Source organism: Thalassophryne amazonica, chromosome 2, assembly GCF_902500255.1.
Source record: "Thalassophryne amazonica chromosome 2, fThaAma1.1, whole genome shotgun sequence".
Classification (NCBI taxonomy): domain Eukaryota; kingdom Metazoa; phylum Chordata; class Actinopteri; order Batrachoidiformes; family Batrachoididae; genus Thalassophryne; species Thalassophryne amazonica.
This window is the reverse complement of record NC_047104.1, coordinates 129718855-129732345: the sequence shown is the minus strand read 5'-3', so window position 1 is coordinate 129732345 and position 13491 is coordinate 129718855. Positions and strand designations below refer to the sequence as shown.

The window sequence follows — 13491 nt, the reverse complement described above, 5'->3', positions numbered from 1 at the left end:
CATACATTGTGATTTCCGGATTTTTTATTTTTTTTTTTAGATTGTCTCTCACAGTGGACATGCACCTAAGATGAAAATTTCAGACCCCTCCATGATTTCTAAGTGGGAGAACTTGCAAAAGCGCAGGGTGTTCAAATACTTATTTGCAGCAGTAAGATACAAATAAATTATTTAAAAAAAAAAAAAAAAAAAATCATACATTGTGATTTCCGGATTTTTTTTTTTTTTTAGATTATGTCTCTCACAGTGGACATGCACCTAAGATGAAAATTTCAGACCCCTCCATGATTTCTAAGTGGGAGAACTTGCAAAAGCGCAGGGTGTTCAAATACTTATTTTCCCTCACTGTATGTCCTTTCTTGATGAGTGATGAGAGAGTCTGCGGAGAACGAGGAGCACAGGCAGCCTTTTTTTTCTTTTAATTGTTCACATGTGCGCGCACGAACGAATCATCCATGATTGGACTGGAGATGTCCGGACTTTTTACTGAACGTTGACATGTCCTGTCTCTGGTAGTCAGTCTGTGAGCAGGACTTTTATGGACTGTATTTAAAACACATTTGTGAGAGAAGACCGAGGAGCTGCTGCAGCCAGCAGGGTTTTTTTTCTTCTTGTGCCCTTAGTTTTTACTGCATTGTGTACACGGCGTCGTCATGACGACGCAACTCGAAGCGGGCCAAAGTAGGCGTTGTATCGCATTATCTGATTGGTCGTTCTTGATAGAAGGCGTCGCTCGATTGGCCAGCGCTACGCTGCACGCGAGGTGTACTCATCTCCACCAGCGGTCAACTCGGCATGTAGTACAGCTCAGAAAGTGGCGAATGGGCCGATCAGAAGTTGGCAAAATCACATACCATATAAAAATCAATATTATTATCCTGTAAGTCACAACGGAACGCTCAGTAAATGCACAGAGCAGAAAAAGTGACTTTCTTGAATACAGAATTGCTGAAATTGTTTTTCTTTAATGCTTATTTACATTTCCGTGTGTGACTTCATTCCCAGTCATAGATAGTGCAGTAAAACGTGTTAATTATTTAACATTGCCGGTATGAAGATGTATGATGATCAATTCTCTGTCCATCGCAGCTGCCGATCACCGTATGCATCACAGCCACACCAATATTTTAATGCCAGACTACACTTTCAGATAAAATTAAAATATCACACAGATTATTTTCTTTTTGGTAGGCAAGCAGTGTGCTTGATGAAACCTGACTGCAGTGTGTCTGACTGTGAAGAGTGGGTGCAAACAATTCCATGAGTGATGAGTGGAATGCTTCAATACATGCTCTGGTTAGAGCCAGGAGTGGTGGAATGGTGAACTCAACTCGATTTCATCCACAATTTCAAGATCTCGAGGGCAGCCTGTTGCACAGCATCAATTAAAAGTACCAGACAGAGTTTTTAGTTTGAGCAGTATGGCTGGTATTTATACTTGGAAATTGTTTTTTTAGGTTTCACTTTTGATGCTGTGTGTGCTTCTTACCCTGTGTGCTGCTATACAATGCTGCTGGAACCTCAATGTTTCTGAGGGAGTCTTCCCAAGGGATTAATAAAGGTCTATCTAATTCACAACAGAGCAATCAGTCCTCCAAGAGAGCAATCAGTCCTCACATGATGTTGCTTTCAGGAAATGGTGTTAAACTTTACAATCTTGCATATTTTCCCATTTTTAAACATCAAAAATGACCAAGAGTGGTCTAGAATTACTTGTAATAGACATCTTTAGCATCACTTTATTTACAGGTATCAAGACAATCCAGTGGAGAGAAAGTGTTAAGTCATTATCTATCAAAGTACCCACGTTTCCTGAAAGCAACATCGTGTGAGGACTGGTTGCTCTCCTGTCACTCACAATTCCGCGCCCCTCTCAATCGAAGCCACGCCCTCCCACGCCAGAACGGGGCCAAATGTTTGAAACTGGAAAAAAGATCTGAAGGTGAAAAAAGAAATATTAATGAAAATAAATGATAAAAAAAATTACAGAGCTGAATCAAAAATTTATTTAAACTGAAAAATATATAACAAACACTGAATTTTCAGTTTCAAAATTTATTTTTTTATTTTCAGGTTACAAAACGTTTGGCCTGAATTTAGGTCCATACTTCACCTGGCTGCATTGGGTGGGGCTTTACACATTACATTTTTCTTATGCCAAATATTTTTTTTGCGCCCATGCAGATGGCAGCAGGGAGGTTAGTGATGTTGTAACAGTAATTGTAATCTTTTGGTTTTCTTTAATATGCTCATTTGTGATAAGTGATACATTTCACAGAAAAAAAAATTTCCTGTGAAATTTATGACTTTTTTCAATAAAACTGTGATAAAGCTGTGCATGACTATGCTATGGTATGGGGGAAGAAAACTGTAGTTGAAGGCTTATACAAAAGTGGGTCAGGAGGAGGGGAGAGACTATCCAATCCAAGGGAGGAGTGACAGACAGAGAGGCGGGTTCAGACTCTATAAACTCTAGTGATTAATCTGATTAATGTACACAAAGTTTCCCTGCAGGCTGATGTGAGCTGCATGCTTCTTCACATCCAGCAAACAGCTGTCTCCAGCAGCAGCTAGCCTTTAAGCTCCTCTGCATTCCAGTGGGAGTTTGAGGTCGGTGCTACACACCAGGACCCAGAGATTTCCAACATCTCTGACCAGCCACGCTGAGAAACACTGTGCTGAAGATACTGTTGTTCTGCCAACAGCCGGATAGACATCAGAGTCTGAGAACCAGCTGTGTGACGGAGTACTGCCGAGCCACGTTCTAAAATGACAGACTCGCCGTTTTAAAAAAAGAAAATGACAGTTATGCAAACAACAATTACAAATGATGCCCATCAAAGTCGATCATTATGGGTTACTATAAACACTTTCTTCGTACTGGGATTGGAAAAAAATAACTGCCACTTGGCCATCTCTCCACCGTTTCAGCAGCATCAGCACTTAGTTTAAATGTTGTTTTATACTTCAAGACAGGCTCACTAATTACTAATCTGCGTGAAAAAAAATCTCTTCATTGGATTTTCAGGTATCCTGACAAGAGACAGAGCTTCAGACATGTTTTCATAATCACGTCTCTCAAACATTTGTAAATGTTAACTCGCCGTCTGCTCAAAAGCTGTTTAATTATCTCCATGGCAGAGGTAATGTTTTTACCACATTTGTTTGTTACAGTTAGTGGAAATACTCTCAACGTTGGTGTGTGTGTGTGGGGGGGGATACACCAAGGACGGCCCTTTAAATTTTGAAGGAGTATTAGATAATGGAGTGCATGCAGGAGCTTATTACAGCACTTAATAGTTTGGGGTATTTAGGAGTCACGCTGCCGGTCCTTCCAGTCGTCTTGTGAGTGCAACTCCTCCTGAACCACTTGGTGGATTTCAACACAGTGGTAGCAGACCATATGAAGATGTGCATGAATGAAATTAATGTCTTGAAAGGGGTTAATACATCATACTGTATGTTATAAGTATTGGCAGGGGGTGTAAGCAAACAACATATCTCTCAGTTACATACATAAACAGACCAGTTTGGCTCTTCAGTACAGAGATTGACGACTTGGTTAATTCAGGTATTTCGTCACATAAGATTTTCTACCACCACTGTTTAATAAATGTGAGCCAACTACTATTGCGGAGTAGTGGATCAGATTTCTAGTTTTCCCTAATTTACCACTGCAAGACAAGCAAGTTAAAAAAAAAAAAAAAAAGGAGGCAACAATTATGATTTTACACAACACTGGCACTGGACGGAATCACACTGTATAAATACCAAAGCCACCTTTAATCGTTACCTTGACAAAAATGCCATTTCCTCTATTGGTACACAAACGGTCAGTATGAATGACAGAGTTTGGAGCGGCAACTCAGTGAGCAGGACTGATGCACAGCCAATTATCACTTAAAAAAAACAAAACAAATATAAATCTCTTCAAAATAAGGTAAATAACAACAATGCACCTCCTGCAGTGGTCTGAATGTGACTATATGCAGTACAGAGAATTGACAAATATGATGTATTAAAAACAAAAGTCCACTGTCAGATCATGTCAGACCAGAGTTATTTTCCTTTATGCACGTCTTCATATGGTGTCCAACTGCTGTGTGAAGGTTCACTTAAATCCATAAAGTGATTTATAAAGAGAAGAAAAATAAGTTCCACTGCTGTGCTTGACTTTATGTAACAACTTTAAACTGAGCATCTACTGACTGAGCACTAACTCAAACTCTTGCTTATAATATCTGTAGAAAGTCTAAGAATTTTAGAGCTGGACCCAATTTTCACAGTCACTCGTTCTGTTGTTGGCCAGGCAGTTAAACATGCAATAGTTCAAACCATTAAAATTGATGCACACTGCAAAATCGATACTTAATTTCTGTCAATTTCCAGCAAAACATCCACTTTCAGTCCATGGATTTCCAGCTATCATCTACCACTCACAAGCTCCAGACATGGATTCACAGAATACACAATTAGCCGGATGCCATGAATCAAATTTCATTGGGTATAACTACTTCATTTGTATACCATCTGGAGGACTGGTCGTGAGAAATATTTTAGCATTTACAAGGTAAGAGAGACTGATTAATATAAACTCTAAAAAAAGTATACAGACATACTGTAAGGCAGTGAACAAAGCAATGTTCATTTCATTCTCTTAATAAAAGTAGCACAATAAACAAATGTAGACGGACAATCTACAGCTGACACAATGTAATAATGTGACATTGCACAGAATCACACAGGTCAAAAATGCTGAAGATTAGCTCCAAGAATGAAACCAACTTACCTTACCAGAGATGAAAACCGAGATGGACAGATGTCCAAACAGAAGACACCCTAAGTCTTGGACAGCCTAAAATAGAAGGACAGACGGAGAGAGGACCAGTCCCAAAGTAAAAGGTTTGTAGTGGGAAAAAAAATAAAGAGAAAAGCTTGTTAGAAAGCGTTGCAGCCAAAAGCAAGTGGTTAGATCCCGTGAAGACCATCACCAACACCAATGTAACTGAGCCGCTCATTATGCGGCTCAGTGTCAGCTTGAAAGTGGTAAATTTTAAGAGTCATGGTGAAATGCCACACATGAGCCTGCAGTGGAAGACAAATGAAACACCAGAAGACTCTGTGAGAGAAGGTCAGCGCAGTTTACTCACACATTTAAAATTAACTGCATGGGCGGTGATGATACCACAGATTCTCTTTTAGCCAATATAAAAACATGACCAATACATCAGCTGACAATATTATCAGTATCTGCCTTATTTTTGTTGATATGAAAATCTTTTCCAAATAATACAGGAGTAAAACACAACAACACACTGACTGTTGTAAATGGTGTCATCATGTAGTCTGTCCTGTGGGGGGGGGTCCCATGACATCTTTTACAATGCTGTCAAGCATGGCTGGGACCCCCCTCCCCAATCACCCCTTGGTGACATTAGCTATGAGAGGTGGTAGCAAAGCAACCAGCCACCATTTATTTTCAAACAGACGAAGAGTTTTACAGTGACAATAGACAAACGGTCACTATGCAGCCAGCTAGGCTGGGCCAAAATAGACAAGAAGTCTGTTGTGCAAATGCGGAGCGATGCGACACAGCAACTACCAATCTGAGTGACGGCAGCATGACGTATGTTGGTCATATTTGTAGTTATTGATAAAATTTATATCTAAATGTAAAACATCAAGCCTCAATTACATTTCAATGTCATAACAGTTTGACAACAAAACGTTAGAAATCACTGGCACTTTTTATGTATGTATCGGCAGATACATCTGTGCTGGAGTGTTTTTTACTCCATAATATCAGTATTGTATTGCGCTCCCAAAGAAATTCATATGGGTTGGGCTCTAATTAGAATACTGTGAATCTCAACCAATGTGGAAAAGGGCAAACAAAATGAATATGATGTGGTCACCTTTTACTTTACACGGTATCCCAAGCACCTTTTGTCAAGGACTGTCTGAGTAAAATGTGAGGACAAAAACGAATTAGCACATGGATTTCTATGCAGTTGGACAATGGATATTACGAAATGACTGGTGGCCAAGCTGGAATAGCATGTTCCAAGCTACAAGAACTTCATAGTAAAGTGTACCTCCACATATTCTGGTTCACGTGAACTGGGTCACAAGCGACACAATGTCTCTTGGGTACTGAGCATGCTCAAAATTCCATAACGGAACTCAGATGCCTTGATATCGGGTCATGGATAGCTGTATTTTACTGACACATACCAAGCATTGCAGCCCCTTATTTCCTATCAAGTAAGAAGTTGACCTGTTTAGCACCACCGACTTCTTTCAAGGCTTAAAATGCAGGTGTACTTTACAGATTTTTGTAAGATTCGGGTGAATTTCTATAAGAGCTTTAATACACTTTAATCTTTAGGAGTTATTAGACAGACAAAAACATTTCATTCATGTCTGATGAGGGTGCATATACAACCCCCAAACACTGCATTTTATGCTTTGACCAATTTGACCACCACCTCTACGTTCATGCCTTCAGTATCCCACGTTAATTTCACGTGGCACAGTGTTGTGCTTGCTAAGGGAATCCTATCATGCGTAAACAAGCTTGGGACGCTGAGGGCGTGGTCTAGAAGTGACACAAACACAAGAGCCACTTCAACAAAACATAGGGTTTTGCAGTACCTCCCATATGTGGTACCTCCAACTGCCTCAAAAATTCTTTTTCAATATTCTGGAAGGACTTCCAGAATATTTACAGTTCTAAATGAAGCTGGGCCATTATCAGCATTGACAGATTTCAGCTCCAATTTTACAAGAAATGGACCCTTCTAGTAGCATTCAGAAAAAATAAACAAACCAAATGTTTTCCCCCAATCAGACCTTCTACCCAAAAACAAATGATACAAATTAAGGAAAATCACCTACTACCTGTATCAAAAAATAAATAAACAAATAAAACAATACAAGAGTGTTGCCTGTGGGGATCCATGAGTTTAAGATTGGGTAGTGTTTAAAAAATTGGTAGCTGACATTTTTCAAGGGTGGTAATAAATTATCCAAAGTTTTGATAATGATTTTAACTGAAAGTGGAGGAAATTAAAATGAGAAAATTTGGTGAATAATTATATTTATTATTTGGCACATTTAGTTGATGTCATGTTTTACAACAGGGGAGGTTGAGATATTTCCTTTGTTCAGAGCTTCTCTGTGACTGATTAATGGTGACATCAACGTTCATTGTTCACCGTTGTTACTCAATATCCATAATTTCTCCAAAAATATTAGTTCTATCAACTTTCTATTTTGGCGGCGTTCATCCTTGACCCAAAATACATAAGCATACTAAACAACAAATGTCAGCTCTCCCCAGATTCTCAGTGATTGAAGTTACACACGTACACAGAGGCCATGATAATTTGCCACAACTTTACAAATTTAACAACATTATTGTGTCAACTTGTGTCTCACACACATCTTGAGCCACTTAGACCAATTAAGGGTCGCGGGGGCTGGAGCCTATCCCAGCAGTCACAGAGCGCGAGGCAGGGTACACCCTGGACAGGATGCCAGTCTGTCACAGGGCCACATATACACAAACAGCTATGGACAATTTAAAGGTTCCAATGCACCTAACCTGTGTGTCTTTGGATGTGGGAAGAAGCCGGAGCACCCAGAGAGAACCCACGAAACATGGGGAGAACACGCAAACTCCACACAGAAAAGCCATAGGTGGCAATCAAACCCATGACCCTGTTGCTGTGAGGCAACAGTGCTAACCAGTAACCCACTGTGCTGCCCAGCTTAAGTCAATACTTCCATAATAATAATAAAAAATTATAACTGTAGCAAACTTTATCAATACCTTCATATAGCAGTAGAATTTGTTCAAGAATTAATCTACAAACAACAGTACAGGGTGGATAAACACTCAAATTACTTTTGATGGCAAGTTAAGTAGATCCATTTGAAAATGAGCAAACACTTGCACAAAAACAAAAAAGTCTATCAGTTTGAACATTAAATATCTTGTCTTGTGGTGTATTCAATTGAATATAGGTTGAAGAGGAATTGCAAATCATTGTATTCTGTTTTTATTTACATTTCACACAACATCCCAACTTAATTGGAATTGGGGTTGTATATGTGTAACTAACAAATATTGTATTAAAAAAACAACAAACAAAAAAAACAATAAAAGTCCAATTATGCCCCTTTGAAGTCACTGGACCAAAATTATTTTCTTCATGTACTGTACTGCTATCTGTTCAAGAGGAGTTGTTCCTACAAGACCTTTTGACAAAGACAGGGACAGGGGTATGATATACCAACCAAACTACAACTTTAATTGATGTAGTCCACAGTTAATTGACATTTTGTGTCATACTACAACACCAAAACAAACGTAAACATTGTATAGAACTGTCCATGGATTTCCATGTTTCATTTTGTTTTTTTGTTTTTTTTTAAATGGACGTTTGTGCAGTAATAAATAAGAGAACAACAAAAATTGTACAAGTTGTGGATGTTGAAAAGTTGGCTGTACCACCTGTCCTGTGATCTGAAGGTGAACGCATTCTCACACACACCTTCACGATACTCGACCTTCCTGAGGGTCACTGGCTGTGAATAATACAATTTTTGTTTGAGCTCCTGATATGAAAGAACCAATTAACTGTGGACAGATTTATTCTGATAAATCCAAACATGTTTGGCTGACTCTTGATCTACCCAACTTTAAACAGATTGAGAAACATGTTTCCCTGACATACAGATGGCTTACAGCCACAACTCTGTGCAGCCTGGCTGAACGCCGCCCGGCTGAGCTCAAACCACTCACCAATCTGCCTTCAGAGCCGTCTACTCTGGGCAGACTTGACATTAAGTTGGAGTTCACACTGTTGTGACCTCACTCCTCTAATGTCTGCAGCTCCGCCCATAGCCTGAGGTACTCTGTAACTGAAAACAGGCCATGTGAAGAGTTTCACAAACAAAAAACAAAAAGAAAGCAAACCACAGAAACAAGGAGAGCGACCACTCAGCCTTGTTCCTACACACCGCACTGAGCCCATTTCTATTTAACTAAAAAAATAAAAAAATAATAAAAAATGGCCACATCAGTGGGGTCACATTGGGTCAGGATCAACTTCATGCCAGTTCCCTAGGATCTGAGCCAGGATGCTGGCATTGACCGGACTGGCACAATCTGTTGCATGTCAAAACTGATTCTCCTGCAGTGCATCACTCTAGAATCTATCTGTCTGTATAAAACACAAGCTCGGTGGAACCACTGTTGATGCCCTCTTACAAAATATACTTTTATTTTTTTTTTATGTTCCTCCAGACAAGTAATTAAAAATAACTTACAAGTCAACATACTGCATAGTAGTCTCAAGCAAATAGTTTTTCTCCCTTTTCTACACAGATTTACATTTAAATAAATGGAAGAGTTTTACTTTTCATTCATTCGCTGTCTTTTCTTTTTCCCCCTTTTTTAAAATCAGGTATATCCAGCTCTTGAACAAAGTACTCTGCAAACTACTTTCAGCATAATAGCCATTTTGTAATGTTACTGTCATGTCATTTATTGTCACACTTCCAGAAAGTATTCAGAGTTGCACTTTTTCCACTTTTTTATGTTAAAGCCTTATTCCAAAATGTATGAAATTCATTTTTCCCTCAAATTTCTACACACAATACCCCATAATGACAATATGAAAATGTTTTTTAAGAGACTTTTGCAAATTTATTCAAAATAAAAACTAAGAAATCGCATAAGTATTCATAGGCTTTGTCACTAAGCACAGAGTTGACCTCAGGTGCATCCTGTTTCAACTGATCATCCTTTAGATATTTCTACAGCTTAACTGGAGTACACCTGGGGTAAATTCAGTTGATTGGACATGATTTAGAAAGAGACACACCTGTCTACAGATAAGGTCCCACAGTTGACAGTGCATGTCAGAGCACAAACCAAGCATGAAGTCAAAGGAATTGCCTCATGACCTCAGAGACAGGATGGTCTCTAGGCACAAAATCTGGGGAAGGGTACAGAAACATTTCTGCTGCTTTGAAGGTCCCAATGAGCACAGTGGCCGCCATCATCCGTAAATGGAAGCCGTTCGGATCCATCAGTATATATGGCTTAGTGACATAATACAGCAAAATAGCAGCCACCGTGGCACACCAGTGTTTTTTTTTTTTATGTCTCCTGCACAGTCCTGTGATATTTTCAGTCCAGCCGCAGGAAAGGCTCAGCCCCGTGTCACTTTCGTAAACATTACACAAAAGGAACGCATAAAAAAATAAAATCTCAAACACAGTCATCATCTTCAACAAAAGCAGTAAATCACAGAATATTTAGTTTAACTGAACTAATGGCTCACTATCTGCATTCACAAATAACAAATGCACGAAAAATAAATTTATATAAAAAATGCTGACTTTTGAACTATTTACATACTGGTTTTTTGCCCACAGTGTAACTTATTTTGGCTCTTTAAGCTGTTATGTTGCTTCAAAAACATTTTGTTTCTCATTTTATTTTTTTCTCCTTGGCATCCTGCACCACAGAAGAAGAAAAATTCTTGGCTCCGCCGCACAACTGCTCATGTGCACCTTACCCGGCGAGTTGAGCTCCACCACCGAAGAAAACCCACGCAAGTTTTTGCTTTACATAAAAATACAGTAATGTGTCTTTTCAATTTAAAAAATTAAAGACTTGCATGTACACGTCGTCTTTAAAGCAGAGTGTTGCTGTTAGATGACAAGCAGATTATCTCGACTGGGAGATGTGCATGCGCAGTTGTGCTGTAAAGAGAGGTTGGTAAACCCGACGCGTGGTGGTGATGAAGTCTGGGGTCTAGAGATCTGCACATGTGCAGTTGCAGTGGAGCTCCTCTCAATGGGTAGCTCATCTTGTCGGGACACTAGAGTCGCCGCCCGAACGGTCCCCTCTAAAAATTGGTCCGCCCTGCCTTCACTGCACATGCATCCGAGTCCGACTCTCTACACCCAAAGCGATCAAACGGAATAATGTGATTATTAACCATCAGATGCCAAATTAAAACCTCTTAAATCATTCTAAAGTCAGTTTTAATCAGAAATTAGGTTGTTTTAACCAGAAATGAGGCGATAATCAGTGAATCGCTACTGATGCTCCGAAACGACTTAGGCACAGCACGTCAGACTCAGACACGCTGCTGTGGTGCTCTGATCGGTCCCTCGTCTTTTATTACGAAGTTATGTGGAAATGATTGTTGTACAAAAGCTTCAGATATCTTTCGCTGAGACAGATTATGACTGGAGTGCAGTTTTAAGCAGAAACGAGGTGATAAATCGGTGAACCGCCGCTGATGATGCATGCACAGTGAAGGCAGGGCAGACCAATTTTTAGGGGGGACCATTTGGTTGGCAACACTGGCATTGCTGCGTTGATGCAACAGATAAAAGTTGCACTGTGCACCATTTCTCCAAACACATGCACAGAAACCTTTAGAATGATCCTGGTGGCTTCCCTCACTGGCTACGTTTACATGCCGTTAATATTAGGGATAAGGTCAATATTCCGGTTTCTGAATCATTAGGAATACCCCGTTTACATGCTTAAGCAGACAGAGTTACTCCTGTATACATGGTCATTGGTATCATTTGGAATATCCCCATCTAAACAGCGATGCACGTCTTGGTCTGGCATTCATGCAAATCCTACTTTGTGTAACTTTTCGGCCACTTTCTTGTAAATGTCGCTATCTCTGGACTTTCTACCATCACTAAAAGACATTATATTCATGTCTTTCACGATACTAATGAAGTATTCGGTTTCCTCCTCGCTCCAAAAGTGTGGTGCTGTGCTGCCGCGTCTGGATTTCCCCATGCTTGTTTACCTCTGCTTCTGTGGTGTCCAGTGGGTTGCGCGCGCCACATATAAGTAGAACATTTTCCTCTACTTGCACCCATCTTGTGTGTTTTTTAAGAGCTGACGTAACATGTGAATTTCTCCTCTGTGAGATCAATAAAGTTTCTTTATCTTTGCCGTACTCAAGGGGGTCATATTCAGGTTTTTAAAAACCAGAATATGAGCATATTCAGGGTTTTGCGGGTGTTTACATGGCTGTGCGCAACCGGATTATTGCTAATATTCTGGTTATGAAAGGATTATTGGCTGCATGTAAACGTAGTCACTGTCTCTCTATAAATGCATACAGGTTACAATATGGACGGGTCAGAAATGTGATCGCCCTCTGTCGGTCAGAATTTACAATTACAATGACCTTGTTGGCGGAGGTATAGACTCTCTGTGCCACTCCGGTTAGTTTGTTAGTTGTTTGTTTGTTTGTTTGTTTGTTTGTTTTTTGGGTGGGGTGGGGGGTGGAGCGCTTTCTTTTATGTGGCATTTTACACAAACATTGACGAATCGTTACATTACCGACAGATTCATATTAAACCTCCCAAACCAATTAAGCTGCAAATAAACTAAATGAGCTGTGCGCACAATGTTTGGTTACGATTTAACCTCCATTTAAAAACAAACAAAACAAACAAACAAAAAAAAACAACTCGCACTAGTTTGTCAGAAAGCTCCTAAAAGCGGTTTCTTACCTGCTTGGTTCCGACCCGCAGGAACAAAACCAGAACCAGAAGTCTTCCCAGTCTTTGTAGAGATGTGGAAATAAAACGGTTAATCCTTCACACCTTTGAAAAGTGCGACATTCTGGGAGTTCATTCCGCAGTTTGTCTTCGGCCCCCCCTCAAAGTCACCAAAAACAAGCTCCTCGCTGACGAGCTCCTCCGTTTGAAAGCAAAGACTTTTTTTAAAAGGTAAAAATAAAATAAAAAATAACACGCGTGTCGTCCTCTTTGGGGCGGTGCCGTAAACTCCCCCTTCTCCGTGTGTAACCAGATGCTGCTCGCCACAATCTCCATTCATCCTATTACACCTTTAACCCTTCACTGTCTGTCTGCGGCCCTGCGCTGCCTTCACGGGCTGTCGGAAAAAAAAAACACGCTCACACGGTGAAACACGGTGCGTTCAGGCTACCGTCAGGAAAACTCACAACACAACCTCCACACTTTCCAGCGATATATTCCATTAAATTTGGGAACAGAACATCTGCTTGTGTTCATGTAAGTTTTCTCCAAAAGTGGCAGACAGATTTCAGCAAAAGATATTTGGTGAGATAATTAATTCTTTAATTATTTAATTTATTATTTAATATTTAATTCTCATTAATTCTTTAATCCATCGGTTTTCTTTTGTCTTCAACGTCCTTATGGTGCATGATGACGTCACAATGATTGGGAAACATAATTAAGAATTGTGTTGCCTTCTCTGCTTGATTGATTTGGTTTGTATAATAATGCAAAAACAAGAATACATTAAAATACAGCGAAACATAAAAAAGGTAAGATCAACTTTATTGATCCCACAGCCGGAAAATCACTTGTTGCAGCAGCAAGAGTCATACAGTAGTAAAGAAAAATAAATAATATTTACATTAAAAGAAGGTGACTAAAGTATAT

The 13491-nt window shown here is 39.7% G+C and overlaps 1 protein-coding gene across 2 annotated transcripts in view; it reads right to left on the bottom strand.

Annotated features, from left to right (window-relative positions):
- Positions 1-12908, bottom strand: part of pacsin3 (protein kinase C and casein kinase substrate in neurons 3) — an 82029-nt gene extending 69121 nt beyond the window's left edge. Inside the window, exons 1-2 of one of the 2 annotated variants that reach the window (XM_034193192.1) lie at positions 12571-12908; positions 4790-4855 (exon numbers count right to left, since the gene is read on the bottom strand). The gene's annotated coding sequence lies outside the window, so the exon portion shown is untranslated. The remainder of the gene's footprint in view (positions 1-4789; positions 4856-12570) is intronic. The other variant, XM_034193196.1, reaches the window with a different exon arrangement.
- Between the last annotated feature and the right edge of the window lie 583 nt (positions 12909-13491).